Source organism: Equus caballus, chromosome 6 (assembly GCF_041296265.1).
Source record: "Equus caballus isolate H_3958 breed thoroughbred chromosome 6, TB-T2T, whole genome shotgun sequence".
Taxonomy (NCBI): Eukaryota; Metazoa; Chordata; class Mammalia; order Perissodactyla; family Equidae; genus Equus; species Equus caballus.
The window spans coordinates 67,010,157-67,027,551 of record NC_091689.1 but is presented as its reverse complement, the minus strand read 5'-3'; the positions used below and the strand labels follow the sequence as shown (position 1 = coordinate 67,027,551).

Here is a 17,395-nt window from a genome sequence, read left to right as displayed (position 1 = left end):
GCAGATTAAACTCTGGGGAACATCAACATTTAAGTGTAAGTACAACAAGAAGAGCAGAGGAAGAAAATAAGGAATTGTTATCATAATAGGAGTAAAATCTGGAGAAAATGGTATCATGGACTCTAAGAAGGAGAAATTTTCAAAGCAATGAACATTGCCAAATGTCAAAAGGCAAACAGAGTGAGCATTAAGGAAGAGTCTTTGAATTTAACAATAAGAAAGTCCTCATTGGCCCTAATAAGAGCAGTTTGTCCTTACAAGAGGGTTTCAAAGGAATGGTGGGTGTTGATACCACATTGTGGTGGACTTTAGGAATGAGTGGGAAGTGAGACATAGTGGAGTACAAGGACCACAAGGCATTTGTTTCAAGTAGCTGGGCAACAAGAGAAGAAGAAAATTAAGGGAAAAGGACACTATCAAAAAATTGCACAGACAACCCATAGAATGGGAGAAAATATTTGTAAATCATATATCTGATAAGGGACTTGTCAGATATATATATAGAGAGAGAATATATAAAGAACCCTTGCAACTCTATAGTAAAAAGACAACCTAATTAAAAGTGGGCAAAGTATCCTTATAGACATTTCTCCAAAGAAGATATACAAATGGCCAATAAGCATACGAAAAGATGCTTGACATCGTTAGTTATCAGGAAATGTGAATCAAAACCTCAGTGAGATACCGCTTCACACCCTCCAGCATGGCTAGAATCAAAAAGTCTGATAACGTGTTAGTAAGGATATGGAGAAATTGGAACCCTCATCTACTGCTGGGGGGGAATGTAAAATGGTGCAGCCACTTTGGAAATCAGTCCGGCAGTTCTTTAAATAATTAAATATAGAATTGCCATATGACCCAGCAATTTCACTCCTAGGCAGACACTCAAGAGAAATGAAAACATATGTCCACACAGAAGTTTGTACACAAGTGTTTATAGCAGCATTATTCAAAAGAGTCAAAGGTACAAACAACTCAAATGTCCATCAATGGATAAATGGATTTTAAAAAGCTGGTATATCCACACTGGAGTATTATTTGGCCATAAAGAGAAATGAGGTACTGACATATGCAACAATATGCACGAACCTTGAAGACACTATGCTAAGTGAAAGAAGCCAGTCACAAAAGACCTTGTACTACGTGATTCCATTCATACGAAAGTCCAGAATAGGAAAGTCGAGAGACAGAAAGTAGATTAGTGTTGCTTTGGGCTGGAGGGAATGAGGGATGATGCCAAAGGGTGGGGACAGTGATGGCTAAAGCATACGAGTTTCCTTTGGAAAGTGTCTAAAATTTACTATGGTAATAGTTGCATATACCTGTGAAAATGCTAAAGCCATTAAAATAGTACACTTTAAATGGGTGAATTGTATGGTATGTAAATTATATCTCGATAAAGCTGTTTAAAAAAAGAAAAAAGACCGGCGCAGTGGTTAAGTTTGCATGTTCCACTTCAGCAGCCTGGGGTTCACCACTTTGGATCCTGGGTGCGGACATGGCACCGCTTGGCAAGCCATGCTGTGGCAGGCTTCCCACATATAAAGTAGAGGAAGATGGGCATGGATGTTAGCTCAGGGCTGATCTTCCCCCAAAAGGAGAAAAAAAGAAAAAAGAAAGTAAAAGGAGTAATTCAAGGTAGATAGGGTCAAACGGAACATTTCTTTTAACTTGTGAGAGATTCCAATATGTTTGAGCTCTAAGAGAAAGGATTTGGTGGCTATTCATAGTGATTGATGCTCACGATGATAACTCTGAATCATCAGAAAAGGTCAAATGCTGTTTAATATATAATATCTTTTAGAAAGAGTTCCAGCAAAAATATCTTGATGACATTTACTCCTTTGAAAGCTAAACTTGCTTTCTTTTATTGGAAAATTAATTTGTAAAGAAGATACATTCCCTTACTGATGATGGACAAATGAGGTGTTACTCTAACTAGAGGAAGAATGGTTACCAAAAAAGTGTCTTTTTAAACTTTATTTTTTATTTCTGAAGTTTTGAGGCACTTTTGGGGCTATGAAAAAAGAAAAGGAAAAACATACCAAATCTTATGATTCTCATGCAATTATTAATAAGATCTGTATTAACCTTTAGCTGTCTGGCTCCTAAGTAGTAAAGGTTTTATAGTCACGCTGCATACCTGTCACACTGAAACGGAGTAAGAATGGAAGTGCCACTGGACTCAGCTTTCCAGCTGATGAATACTTATCTAGGATAATTTCTGGTCCTCCTTGTGTTTTATCCAAAATGTTTGCCATCACCATTTTGTTTCTTTTTTAAAATTGTGTTCAGCATTATTATTGCTTTTATTTATTTATTTTCTACGTAGTACTGTATTGCTCTTCGATGCCTGCCGTTGTAGCATCTTGCCTGGCTATTAAAAACAGATTGTTGAACACTTTCTAGCAAACCCCCAGACGATCTACGTGGATTTATTTGTTTTAAAATGTATTAAAATTCTCTGGATACAGATTAATTTTGTTTGCTCACTATTTTTTATTGTTTCACCTGCTATTGAGTAGAAACTGCAACTGGAAAGGTTTTTGTTTTGTTTTGTTTAAGTTACCAAGTTCTATCAGAATTATTTGAAAATGCCTAAACATTTTTTACTGGAATGATCTGCTTTCAAACAACCCACCACCCTCAAGAGGCGATTACTCACACAAGGTACCCAGATGTCTCGGGCAACGAGCGGATATTCAGCATCTTTAAGGAAGGGCAAGAGTACTTTGGAACTTGGCAGGAGCTCAGCCCATTAAGGGAAGAGACTCCCCACTTCTCTGTTGATGACCAAGGAAAACGGTCTGCTGGATTCCGAGTGTGAGAAAAGGCAGCTGAGCCTTCTGCTGATGGACTAAGCCAGGCAAAACAACTCGCCCGGTCCTGCGAAGGCGAGCCAGATCAGAGCGTCCTGTGAAGGGAAGTCCGAGGGGGACAGCGATTCATTTCTGGGAAGAGCATAACGAGAGCAAACTGCATAATAAATAAGAGCTGTTTTTCTCTTGATTTGGATTAGAGCTTCAATGTAGAGATCAAGTGGTTTTACAAGAAGAAAAGGAGAAGGGTCTCTGGTTTAAATAAAAGTGATGAGTTTCGATCTTGTACCTATTTAGGGAAGAAGGCTTGAGAGAGAGAGAAAAAAAAAAACTCTTAGGGCTTTTCTGTAATTTCCTCATGTCAAGTATGAAAATGGGCCTATTCTGCTTTTCCTCCAAAACTCACCACATCCATTCTCCTGCCTTTCTATCTTGAGACCAGAAACTCCAAATAAGCTTCTTTTGGTGTCTTCAGAGGTCAGAACAGTGGATAAGGACTAAAACAGACCTGAATTCTGGAAAAAAATTTGTTATCCAAAGACACAGATCCATTAGTCTGAAACTATATGCTGTCAATATTTTCAGGAGAATGGAAAAGACATAGACTTTAGCCTCCAAAACATTTCATTTGAATCCCTGTTCCCTCATTTAGTAGCTGAGTGACCGTTAGCCTCCTTAATCCTCAGTTGTCTTATCTTTACTTTTCTATTTCCTCATCTGTAAATTACGGATACTAATACTATTTAACACTGTTTAACAATCAACTGAGATATTCGTGAAAGCTCTTTGCAGGTTGTAAAACATTATATTTATGCTAATTGGAAAATATCCTTGAACATCATTCATTTAACTTTACAAAGCCAGCATTTGAACATAGAGTTATATGCCTCCAAAGTTTGACCTTTTTCTAAAATTGCCCTGTTAGAGAACTATAAATAAATAAATAATAATATTTATAAATAAATATTTCCAACAGGCAAGACATTTTTCTTTAAGAGATACCAAACAGAATCAGACATAGATACTGCTTTCAAGGAGCTAATAGTTTCTTATGGAAAACAAGACATGCATTCAAATATTTACCCTCATATCTTAGAAAATGATGTCTTAAGGATGTTCACTCAACTAATTGTTTGAGAATCACCTACTGAGCATCTGTAATGTAATAGGTACTGTGCTAGACCCTGGGGACAGAGTGATGAGCAAAAATGGACATGGTTCTGGTCATTTTGGAGCTTATTGTCTAGAGGGGGAAGAAAGATATTGATCAAATAAATGAAAAATCACAACATTTATAATGGCTGCAAAGTAGAGACACTTATAAAGTATTAGATGATTCAGAGAGAAAGACTACTTCCAATGGAGGTATAGAGGGCTACTTCTAAGAAAAAGGTTAATCGGAGCTCAGCTTTTGAAAACAGGTAAGATTTGGATCTACTGAAAGTTGTCTCAAAGAGGACACAGACAGCACGAGCCAAGGAACAAGGTTAATGGAGTGAGTACTCAAAAGTGTTTGGAGGAATTAAAAGTAAAGCCATTTGCCTAACATAAGCGAAGATGATTAGAAAAATAAAAATTGGCAGGTATGTTGGAGCCATATGGTGAGAGTTTTGAATGCCAGGTTAAAGAGTTTGGATATTATTCTGGATCTATAAAGAATCTCTGGAGGTTTTTGAATGTAGGGACATGATCAGCAATATGCTTTATGAAATAATTTGCCGAGACTGTGGAGGATGTATTGGGGATGATGAGGCAGTTAGAAGAAGAGATGCCAGTTAAGAAGCTACTTCAGCAATGAGCTACTTGAGGACTGAGACATGGAAGGTCCAAATCAGGCAATTAGCAAGGGGAATGCAAAGGGCACTGCTGTCAAAATATTGACCGATCTTGATTGTGGAAACAAGGACCATAAGGAACCATTAGTAAATATATGGAAAAGAAAAAAATCATCTGCAATTGGCATAACATTTTTTTTTTCTGAATGAAACATACTAGCATTGCATACATGTTAACATAAAACTTTTGGACTTCAATCTGCTCATCTATAAAATAAGGTGAATAATAGTCACTTGAATGGAAAGTAATAACAAAGTTTTTTTGTTTTCTTTTAAAGATGGGCACCTGAGCTAACAACTCTTGCCAATCTTCTTTTTTGCCCCTGCTTTTTCTCCTCAAATCCTCCCAGTACATAGTTGTATATTTTACTTGTGGATCCTTCTAGTTGTGGCACATGGGACACCGCCTCAACGCGGCCTGACGAGCAGTGCCATGTCCAGGCCCAGGATCCAAACCGGCGAAACCCTGGGCAGCCAAAGCGGAGCGCAAACTTAACCACTCTGCCACGGGGCCGGCAACACAAAGGTTTTATTCAATAAAGCAAATAGACACATTAGGGTCCTTCGTAGAAAATGGATGACCTAGATTCACCTATTCAAGTAGAGAATGTCAGGGCTAGATAGAAGCTTAGTGACCAGGGTAAGCAAGTTAGGAAGCTGAAGTCCAGAGAGATTAAAGGACTCAAATGAGGCCAAATAGCTAACGAGGCACAGTCCAGATGTTCTGCTTCTCAGGCCAGGGCCTTGTCACTACTTCACACAGCCTCTTACTTTTAACACTGATGTTTATTTAGGAAAATGATATTCTCATTGCAACTAGGCTTGCTCAACCCATAATGGCTGTACACTGTTCAACAGAGGCTGTGAAGGAGAGATTCCTTCTTACTTTGGATGAGAACAGCCGGGTGTAGGCTGTTTCAGCCAGGGCTCTACACAGATTCTCTGCTGTCTCCATCCTAGGATTCTGTCCTGTGTCTGAGAAAATTAGCTGATGGGAAAAGCCACAGAGGACTGAGAAGCCACTCAGGAAAGACCTCATTCCAAGGAAAAGGGAAGCCAAGAAGCACTCATTTGGATCAGGTTGCACAAACCAGGTCTGGGAGAAAGAATGCTGCCTGTGGCCTTATCACTGTTGGCTTCCATTTGAGTCACTGAGCGAAGGGACTGACCCAAAGAGCAGATAAAACTCAAAAACTGCTGTTTCTCTACTATCTCTGTGAGACGTTGAGAACAGAAGAACTGTCATAGGCAGCCTCCACGGCAGTGGGTTGCCAGCAGTGGCAGTGGCAGTATGTGTTGTGTTCGCAGAGTGCCAACACCTAGTCACAAACATCAACTCTCTTGGTTTTGATCATTGACGTGACCAATGCAAATAGCAGCAGCAGCAGCAGCAGCAAATATGCCTCTGCTTGGCATTTGGTAGCTTATGTCACTTTTACTTTGGCACCATGGTAGGGAAGAAGAGGATACAAATGAAGTACCAAGGGTATTTGTGGGAATCACGTAGGGAACTCCCAGAATTCTTAGTGTGGAAAATTCAGGGGGATGAATTTCCTACAGAATGAGGTGGAGGTGAGCAGGTAAATTCTCTTATTACCTAAGATTTCTTCTGTAGGTAACAAACAAAAATGAATTTAAACCTGCTATTTTTTATTATTATTATGTTTGTTCTTTTGAAATAGCCTTGGTGTCTGGAACATTGTTGGGGCTTGGTCAGCTGGTGGGTTTATATTTCTGAGTTATCACAGTTTCTGTAGAAACAGACCTCTGAAGAGCTGACCTGTTGACTCCTCAGATCTACTGGTGAGTTTTGTGGAAAAAGTTAAAGACCATTTGAACTGACTGTTTTTCTTTTGCTACATCTCAAACAAGTTTTTGTTCCATGTGTTGCCCAGTAGAAAGAGCACAAGGTTAAGAGTTAAAGACCTCAGTTTTAGACTTATTGTGCAATATGACCTTAGGGAGGTTATTTACTTTCTCTGTCTGATGGCTTTATCTTTAAAAACAGAGATAGTCATCTCTACCTTAACTGATCTTTTTGGAATTCTCGTCAAATTCTGTTCAGTAAAATAAGATTTGTTTTAAATTGCACTTAATAACAGGAAATCTATCTTTCCATGAATATATGGGATTATTTCATAGGCTTTGCTGCAGTGTCTTCCAAACTGTGTTCGTCATAATGCTAATACCCGTGAGAAATTCCTTCATTAAATCAGTCAGGCAAATGCTGGATTCGACAAAGTTAAATTTAAGTCTCATTACTGAAGGACTTCTCGGAACCTTTAAAATACACTTTCTCAGTATTCAATACGGGGATATATTATATAGAATTTCTCGTCTAACCTCACTCAGGTGCTTCAGAGAACATAAATGTGAGAAAATCTGTTTAGAGTATCATTTGGATTTTTGAAATATGGTAATGGACAATTCACTTAGGCCCCTATTTGTCAAAAAAAGCACATTTATTAGTCTGAGTCATGCTTACTGATGAATATATTTGAATGATGGGAATTTTCAGTGCCTTTGGTTATAATAGTGAATTAGAATTGATTGATATTTTTAAATTGCCATTAATTTTTCAAGAATTGACTCAGGAATTCAGGGGCATGTAAAGGAAGGGAAGTGGCTTCTATCAATTTTGGTTAAACTTGGTTTGAGGCTTAAGATAAGACAACAAACAGATAAGCCACTTCTCTCTACAGTCGTCAGTTTTGAACATTTGGATTCTACAGGCAAAGCACTTTGAGCTTCTTAGATGCTGGGTGACTCATTACCACCCATGGCTGTGTTCTTAACTCTAAATGGGGGTATAGTACATGTCTACCCTAGTTATTGAGTGGATATCCTAATCATTGCCTATAAAAACACATGTAATGGCAGTAAGTCACTGAAAGCATCCATTTATACAACATGGCACGAATCCCTTAGATTTAATTCATTAGTCCAGAATATGGGTTCGTGATGTAAGTTGAGCCAATGAGAATCCCTTCTCTAAAAATTTTCAATTGAAATGTTAAGATTCTGGGCTTAATTTTCGCTTATCCCTTAATTGCTGTCACCCAGGCATAGTGAGCAGACCTGTTCACCATCAGGACTGGAATGTAGAGGAAAGTTGGTCTGTGGAGCATGGTAAGGATGAAACTGACATGTAAGGGAGGAAGAGCTGAGAGGCGGAAAGAGATTCCTACTTTCCGGTCCCTGGTTCTCTCGCCTCCTAGAGGGCCAGTGCATTTCTTTCTTGGGCACTGCAAGACATCTCTATATTCTATCACTTTTCCTCTAAAAATATAGGCATACCTTGGAGATATGGTGGGTTTGGTTCCAGACCATCACAAAAAACAAATATCTCACAATAAAACAAGAGTCACACAGATCTTTTTGGTTTCCCAGTGCATATAAAAGTTATATTTACACTCTACTGTAGTATATTAAGTGTGCAAAGGCATTATATCTAAAAAAGATGTATATACCTTAATCAAAAAATACTTTATTGCTAAAAATTGTTAACCATCACCTGAGCCTTCAGTGAGTCATACCGTTTTGCTGGTGGAGAGTCTTGCCTCGATGTTGATGGCTGCTGAGTGCAGGGCGGTAGTTTAGGGCAGCTGTGGCAATTTCTTAACTAAGACAACAATGATGTTTGCTGCATTAATTGGGTTTTCTTTCACAAAGGACTTCTCTGTAGTATGTGATGCTGTTTGACAGCATTCTACCCACAGTAGAACACCTTTCAAAATGAGTCAGTCCTCTCAAACCCTGCTAGTGCTTTATCAACTAAGTTTCTGTAATATTTTAAATCCTTTGTTGTCATTTCAACAGTCTTCACAGCATCTTTACCAGGGGTGGATTCCATCTCAAGAAACCACTTTCTTTGCTCATCCATAAGGAGCAAACTCCTCATCTGTCCAAGTTTTATCATGAGATTGCAACAATTCAGTCACATCTTCAGGCTCCACTTCTAATTCTAGTTCTCTTGCTGTTTCTACCACATCTGCAATTGCTTCTGCCACTGAAGTCTTGAACGCCTCAAAGTCATCCACGAGGGCTGGAAACTTCTTCCAAACTCCTGTTAATGTTGACTTTTTCCCATGAAGCACAAATGTTCTTAATGGTATCTAGAATGGTGAATCCTTTCCAGGTTTTCAATTTACTTTGCCCAGATGCCTCAGAGGAAACACTATCTTTGGCAGCGATAGACTTGTGAAATGTATTTCTTAAATAATAAGAATTGAAAGTCAAAATTACTGCTTGATTCATGGGCGGCAGAATGGACATTGAGTTAGCAGGCACAAAAACATTAATCTTGTTGTACATCTCCAACAGACTCTTGGGTGACCAGGCATATTGGCAGTGAGCAGTAATACTTTGAAAGAAATCTTTTCTTCTGAGCAGTGGTTCTCAACAGTGGACTTAAAATATTCAGTAAACCATGTTATAAACAGATGTGCTGTCATCCACGCTTTGTTATTCCATTTACAGATTATAGGGAGAGTAGATTTAACACAATTCTTAAGGGTCCTAGGATTTTTGGAACAGTGAGTGAGCATTGGTTTCAACTTAAAGTCACCAGTTGCTTTAGCTCCTAATAAGAGAGTCAGCCTTTCCTTTGAAGCTTTGAAGTCAGGCATTAACTTCTCCTCTCTAGCTATGAAAGTCCTAGATGGCATCTTTTTCCAATAGAAGGGTGTTTCATCTACCTTGAAAATCCTGTTGTTTAGTGTAGTCATCTTCATTAACTATCTTAGATAGATTTTCTAGATAACTTGCTGCAGCTTCTATATCAGCTCTGGCTGCTTCGCCTTGCACTTTTATGTTATGGAGATGGCTTCTTTCCATAAACCTCACGAAACAACCTCTGCTAGCTTCAGACTTTTCTTCTGCAGTTACCCCACCTCTCTCAGCCTTCATAGAATTGAAGAGGGTTAGGGCCTTGCTCTGGATTAGGCTTTGGTTTAAGGTTGGCTGGTTTGATCTTCTATCCAGACCACTAAAATTTTCTCCATATCAGCAATAAGGCTGTTTTGCTTTCTTATCACTCATCTGCTCACTGGAATAGCACTTTTAATTTCCTTCAAGAACTTTTCCTTTGCCTTCACAACTGGGCTAGCTATTTGGTGCAAAAGGCCTAGCTTTTGGCCTATCTTGACTTTTGCCATGCCTTCCTCATTAATCTTAATCATTTCTAGTTTTTAATTTAAAGTGAGAGATGTACGACTCTTCCTTTCACTTGAACACTTAGAGGCCATTGTAGGGTTATTAACTGGCCTGATTTCAATATTGTTGTGTCTCAGAAAATAGGGAGGCCTGAGGAGAATGAAAGTGATGGGGGAATGGCCAGTTGGCAGAGCAGTAAGAACACACACAACACTTATTGATTAAGTTAGCTGTCTTATATGGGTGCAGTTCATGATGCCCCAAAATAATTACAATAGTAACGTAAAAGATCACTGGCCACAGATCACCATAAAAAATATAACAATAATGAAAAGTTAAAATATTTTGAGAACTACCAAAATGTTACACAGAGACATGAAGTGAACAAACGCTGTTGGAAAAATGGTGACAATAGACTTTCTTGATGCAGGGTTGCCACAAACCTTCAATTTGTAAAAAATGCAGTATCTGTGAAGTGCAATAAAGCAAAGCACAATAAAATGAAGTATGCCTGTAACTTGAGCTTGTTTCTATTTTTCCAAACAACAAGTGAATGATACTGTTCAATACAAAATGATACAAAGCGAATAATATTGTTCCAAATACTGAAAATATGGTTTGTAAAACAAAAGGGTCAAGTTAAGACAAAGTATAACATAGTGGGAAATGCATAGCCTTGGGTAATAGACACCCCTGAGTTTGAATCCTGGCTATTCCAATTAAAGGATCCCATGGATAGTGGGCAATATTACCCTCTCTGAAACTCAGTTTCCTCATGTATAAAATAGGTGTAATACAAATACCTACTTCAGAGAGTCTGGGTGAAGGTTCCATGAGATGCATAAAAAGCTGAAAAAGCATGTAATGAGAATTCAATCAATGTTCTAGCTATTATTATTTATTCTCTCATGGAAATAACTTTAATCAGCTTGTTATCTTCATAGTTGTCTAATATCAGATTTTTGATAATGGAGTTGTTGATTTTGTTTGTTTGTTTTATCGTGCTTTCTTTTAAGGTCTGTGACACTGAAAAGAGACGAGCATGTAGGCCCAGCTGGGGCTCTACAGGGGACTCTGGGCAGCCAAAAGTTACAGGTGACTGGGAATGTGAAAAAAGAGGCCACACGTTTGACAAAGGAATACAGAAAGAAGGGAAGAAAATCGTCCAGACCAGTCTGGACCAGACCTGAAAATCGCTGCCATGACCTTGTTACTCAGAGCACTTTCCACACACTTACACTAAGGAGTCAAATCATCCCCTTCACTCCATTCTCCTCTACAAGTAAGCTCTGTCTTCAGGATTATTTACATGACCATCCCTTCTTCGCAAGGACAAGATGTCTATGAATTACACTGGAGTCAAATTGGCCTCGTGGAAACAAACTGCCCTTTTTCAGACAAGGGTCCATGGAGCTTATGAAGAGGGCAGAAAAAGCCTTAGGTTCTCTTCCAAATGCTCATGGTTCTGGGGGCAGGACCCGCTCAGGTTGTTTCCTCTAAGGCCCAGCCTTCCACGCTCGCTCCTGACCAGTAAGATTCAGTAATCCTCCTCTTGCCGTGCTCCACCACCTGTTTGGGAAGCCAGGGAAACACTGATGACATGACTTTAAAGAACGCAATTTTATTTTTGAATTTTTTCCATCAGGAAATGGACTGTTGTCAACTTACGTCTTTGCTTTTTATTGGTCATTTTCAATGAGTTTGTCTCTGCATCCGTTTTCATATGACCTGTTGGTTCTCTGTAGCACTGGATCTTCTGTTGGTAAAGGTAATTAGGTAGATGAGATTATTACTATTTCAGCAGGGAAAATAAAAGGACTTAAGCAAACCTGTTTGAGGGTAGTGCTTAAACTGGAGAAAATTCTCTAGATTAAAACAACAGAAGGGGAGGAAATGAAAACCAATTGGGGGGCTCAGAATTGGATCAAAAGCAGAGGAGTCTGACTCAGTGTGAAGGAAGGAAGAAGTGTAGACTGATCTGTGCGGGTCCATTTCTCCCAATGATGGCAGCTGGTAAAGGCTGCAGCCTAGCACATTCAAATATTGAATTCTGCTGTTTTTCTGAATTGGCGTAAAATAATGTTTCCTGGCTACGTGATGTCACTCTTCTTTCGTATAGGACATACAGAGGCTTCTTTCAGAGACGCCACAGGTTACATTCTGTGGCTGGCTATTATTTCCTATCATAAGTAAAAATATGCCCCAAATCTTAGTTAAAAGGGTAAACTACTTTCTGATAGCATGTTTTAATGCAATCTCTCATCTTTTGTGGCTCATTTTCTAAATTTATGTGACGGTCTCAGAAGGTCTCCTTGCTATACTCACACCTTACTAGTTCTTTCATGTGTTAATTAGATCTGTTAGGATTTTTCTAAATCCCTAAAACCATTTAAAGATGCTACTGAAGACTGGTCAATAATTCAGCTCTGGGTTTTTTAAATTACTTTCTCAGCTCTGCAATTTAGAGTCAAATGAAATTCGTTAGCACCTGTAAACTGTGTAGTTGCTTTATCAGTGACGTGGGATTCAGTTGGTGAACTTTGGGAGACAAACAATAAAATATTGGACTGAGGGAAATTCTCCTCTCCCCAACTTATTTTATATATTGAGTGGTAACCCCATGCTTCTCAATAAGCAAAAAACCCCCACCATATGTAAAGTGGGCTTTGGAAATGCTAATACAAGGATTGATTAATAAGTAACCTCATTAATTAAATTGATAAACTTGAGAATGGGTTCAAGAAGGTGAGGAAAAAGAAATGTGTTTTAAAGAAATTAGATGCATGCCAAAGATGGAAAATAGATTGAAAAGGCTTGAACCTGAAGAGCAACCACTGCAGGAAATTTATCTCAAACAAGAACGGCCAAGCAAGCTTAATTTCAACTTGTGGAACTTTCTCTTTTCACTTATGTAATATCATTTTCCATTATACTCTACTGGAATTGTAGAATGCAGAGCTCTTCTCCACTATCTAAACAAAGTCAAATAAATAGATTGAATAATAGTACCACAAAGTAGTGATTTGTATAATTAAAGAAAGAAAAAGCCACTGGTGAAGATCACTCCAACAGGGAAAGAATAAAGTCCTATGAAGCAGAAAACTAGAAAAGTCTTGAATTTTGCTTTGTTTTATAAGCCTAACCATAGATTATACTGCTGTACCTTTTTTTTTTTTTTTGGTGAGGGAGATTGGCCCTGAGTTACCCTCTGTTGTCAATCTACCTGTTTTTGCTTGAGGAAGATTGCTGCTGAGCTAACATCTGTGCCAATCTTCCTCTATTTTATGTGGGATGATGCCACAGCATGGCTTGACGAGCAGTGCTAAGTCTGCACCTCGGATCCAAACCTGCCAACCCTGAGCCGCCCAAGTGGAGTGTGCGAACTTAGCCACTACGTCACTGGGCCATGCCATGTTGTTCTTTTATAGAATGTAGTCATTCATTTGTTGCAGAGACTCATCAACTCCCAAATGGCAGACATTGTGGTAAATGCTGGAGGTATAAAATAATTAGACACATTACCTCATTTCAAAGATTTAATCATCTTAGGTGGGAGATGTACAAGTAAGCAATTTAATACAATAATCATATAGCAAGGATTGGTAATAGGAGCATAGAAAATTACAACGGAAACTCAGAGGAAGTCACTACCAGTTCAGCACAGAGGGGTCAGTATCATTTCACAGAGGAGCCAACAGTTGAGTCACAATTTGAGAGATGAGCAGGAGCTCACCAGGTGGAAGAGGGAGGGTGGCTTTTCTGGTGAAGGGAAGAGCTTAAAAGAAGGCAAACACATGAACGCATTTAATGCGATATGGCAAATGTGTGGCTGAAGCATGGCATGTATGAGGGTATAAATCAGGATGATAAAATGGAGTTGAAAGCATAAGTTAGGGCCAGAATGTGAAAGATGTTTTTCTGCTGTCTTCCTTAAATTGAGAATTTTGGACTTCATGTCTTATGCATTAGGATCTACCGTCTAGTTTTTATTTGTACACTTCCTAGTAGCTGAGAAACATGAAAAAAAAAAGTCTTAAAGGCTTACTTAACTCTTATACAACATAAAGACTGGCTTAGAGAAAGGCTAAGAAGTGATAGAAAAGGACCAGCTTACTGCAGTAACCTAGATGAGAAATAATTAGAGCTTGAACTAAGATTGTGACAGAACAGATAAAAAGATTCAAGATATATTGATGAGGTACAATTAATAACGATTGGTGACCAGAATCTGAATGCCATGGGTAAAAAACAGTCATAAATAACCCAAAGATTTCTAGCCTAAGCAACTGGATGATGTCACCCATCGCTCTGGCGTATAAGAAGGGAGCAAATTGTGAGAGAATGCAGTAAGTTCAGTTTTGAACACGCCCAACTGGCAATTCCTGTAGGGTGGTCAGATCGTCTGTCTTTTAGGCAACTAGAAATATGAGACCAGGGTTTAGAAAAACTAAGAGGACTAGGAATATTGTTTTGGTGGTCACTGGAATATAGGGGAAAACTGAAGTCATGGGTGTGGATGGGATTGCCCTGCAAGAGCATGGAAAGGGGAAATTGTCCTCTGCAGCTGTGGAAAGGAAGCCAGGAAAGGAGATAGAGGAAAAGGAGTCATCGTGACAGAAGAATCAGAAAAGAGCTGAGGGAAAAACCGTTTCAAGGAGGAGGGAGCAATCGACAGTATTAAATCAGTTAGAGAAATCATGTAAAATAAAGACAGACCATCTTTTTTGAAGCTGGTAATTACTGGTGATCTCAGTAAATTCAGTCTCATGGTCCTGGTGGGGCGAAAACCAGATTACAGTAGGTTGAAGAATGAATGGAGCGTGGGGGAAAAGCAAGAATCAATGATTTGGAGATTATGGGAAAGAGAGCTGAATCAAACAAAGAGTAGATTTAAAAGGAGGGAGAGACATGTTTATTGATGCAGGAGAAAACCCAGGGGAGAGGACCATTGAAGATTCGGGAGAAAGTAGTGCTGAGGGAGCAGAGTCCCCTCTCTTTACTCACACGCTTTTAAATCATATCTCCCAGCCTAAACTGCGGCTTTGTGGGGAACCGAATAGTAGCCAATTAAAAGTGAAATTAATCGATAGCAAGATCTACCTGGGTGGGGATAGTGTATTTTGTTTTTAAAACCAAAACAAAAATAATTGTGAACTTATGAACCATTCATCGTTCTTTTTTTTCTCCTCCACAAACTATTCAAGTTAACAGGGGAAAAATAAAGTTTCTAAATAAAGTCTTCCTCCAGGATTGCATTTGGGACTTGCCAAGCCAAACGAACCAAATCTTTTGTTTCTCTAGCAATCTTGCTTCCCAAGAAAAATACACCTGCAAGTATCGGGGGCCAGGTTTTCCCCACCCTCGGCCAATTTTTTTCTCTTTTTTTGCCCCTAGAGCAAAGTTAGAGGGCACATCTACATTGTGCTGTGCTCCCCTTCAGCCAAGAAGGTTAAGCAAGTGTAAGTTAAAGCAATCAAATAACTCTTTATTTTGGAGGTGAAGTAATTGCCCCCTCATTTGCCCCTGCAGATGCTCGGGCCGTGAAGTGATGCCTTCAGTGTATTCCAGGCCTGTACAGTTTGAGGGTTCTTGACAGTTCTGGCACAGTAGCATGCAAGTTACCATGTGTTAGTGCTTGTGATAATAGCTATTGTCTGTACCATCTAATTATCTCGTCTGGCATTCCACAATCAGTCATTCTTCCAGGGCTTGACAAGAAGCAAATTCTTCATATTTTATGTGCATCGTGGAGACACTGATCCCCCAAGTGTAAAACCCAGACACTTTATGTGAAGTTCTGGCATGTAGGCAGCCTTTGTAAAATTCCAAACTATGGAAACTTTACTCACTGTATTTTATTTTGGAAGTTTGGGGTTTAAAAAAAATAAAACTAAAAAGGGTAGAGCTCGAGATTATTCTGGTGTCTAGAAGTTCTTATACACCTAGATGTGGTTAGTTGGTGGTTAGTTTCTCTACCTATTAAAAGGAAAAAAGGGGCAGCTAATAATTTTTGTTTACTGTAGCGTGGGCACCTTGAGAAGTGCATCATTTGCCTTATTTATTTCTCACAACAATCCTAAGAGATAGAAATAAGCTCTCCTTGTTATGTACACTTAGAATTGAGGCTTAGAGAGGTGAAACAGTTTGTTTCAGATAACACAACTAGTGAAGGTTAGAGCAGAGAGCTGATTCCATGTCTGTCTTATAATTCCTAATACCTTCTTCTAGTACTATTTTAAGGTATTTCCTGATGTATATATGTACCACAAGGATCCAAAATATTGGATCTACACAGAAGTAGAGTCTAACAGCAGGAAAGAACCATCAAAGGATCCCATTACTCGTTGTATGGAGTACAAATGCCTCGAGAATCTCCCTAGACACTCACTCCCTTCAGCTCTGTGCTAGATGCCTTCACTGGCTCTGACATAAGCCATGTACGTAGGCATGCTTGAAATGCCTTCTCTTCTCTCCCTCTATCAAATCTTCCCTTCTGAACCCAGTTCTTCTTTTGCATGAAGCCAGCCGTGAGTGCACAAGTCCTTAGTGGACTTTTCCTTCTCTGCTCTGGTTCACTTAGAGTTCCAGATGCTTTAATTCACGTAAATTTATACTGCTATATATTTTTAGCCAGCTTCTTCCTGTTTGCCTTGTCTCCTTACTAATCTTTTTCTCTTTAACACTATCCAGTACTCGACATGAATTGAGGGCCTTAGCAAGGAAGAAAGTGCTCAATAACATTTTTGGATGAGTAGAAGTCCATTTGCTTGGGACAGACAAAGGGAGACAGAAAACTACGTAGGAAAAATTGTAAATTTTTGAATCGCGAAGCCAAGGCACCCACCATGAACGTGCCATTTAGTGTGACACAAACATACATTTTTGACAAGCTAGGACTCCCTTCTCTTGACTGCAGGAGACAATGGAGTCTCATCTGCTCCCTCAGCCTGTGTGGAAGCCCAACATAGGCCAAGACATCAACAGCTGTGAACAATGCGGTAGCAGGCAGACATCCCAGAGGAGAGTTTCTGGATATCATCCACTGGCATTCAGCACCCATTTCCAGCCTGTTGATATTCTCACATCACAGAGACCAGAAGTCTTAGAAATGCATTTCTCCAGACACCCCGCCCACAGACTTTCGTTACTATTTAGTGGTAACAAATCTTTGAACAAGATGTGAAGGCACCTCCACCATCAAGTTTCGACACCAATAGTGGTTTCCTGAAGTCTCTTGACCTAGGGGTGCAGCAGCATTTTCCTGACCCTTTGCACCAGAGAGGCAGGAAAGTTAGTGGCCCCTCTCCCAGTCTTTGCTCTTTCATCGCTTCCAAGAGTTTCCTAAGCACGTTTCCCTTTATTACATCCCTTTTCAGTCTGAAATACCTAGAATGGTTCCCATTTTCTTGATTCATACAGAAAAGGACTTGAGCTAGGACCTGAATCCCAGCTCTGTTCTCAACGAGAAAGGTTAAGAAGCAGTTACTTTTCTGATAAGTCAGATTCTTCTTTCCATCTCCATGCTGAGCCTTTTCCTCTATTAAAGTGCTGTGGACTGAATTGTGCCCCCTCAGTTCATATGTTGAA

The 17,395-nt window shown here is 39.3% G+C and overlaps 1 long non-coding RNA gene across 1 annotated transcript in view; it reads left to right on the top strand.

The window, feature by feature from the left end:
• Positions 1 to 12,385, top strand: part of LOC138924907 (uncharacterized) — a 68,603-nt gene extending 56,218 nt beyond the window's left edge. The window contains exon 2 of the long non-coding RNA XR_011440253.1: positions 10,825 to 12,385. This is a non-coding gene — a long non-coding RNA (uncharacterized lncRNA). The remainder of the gene's footprint in view (positions 1 to 10,824) is intronic.
• Positions 12,386 to 17,395: the final 5,010 nt, after the last annotated feature.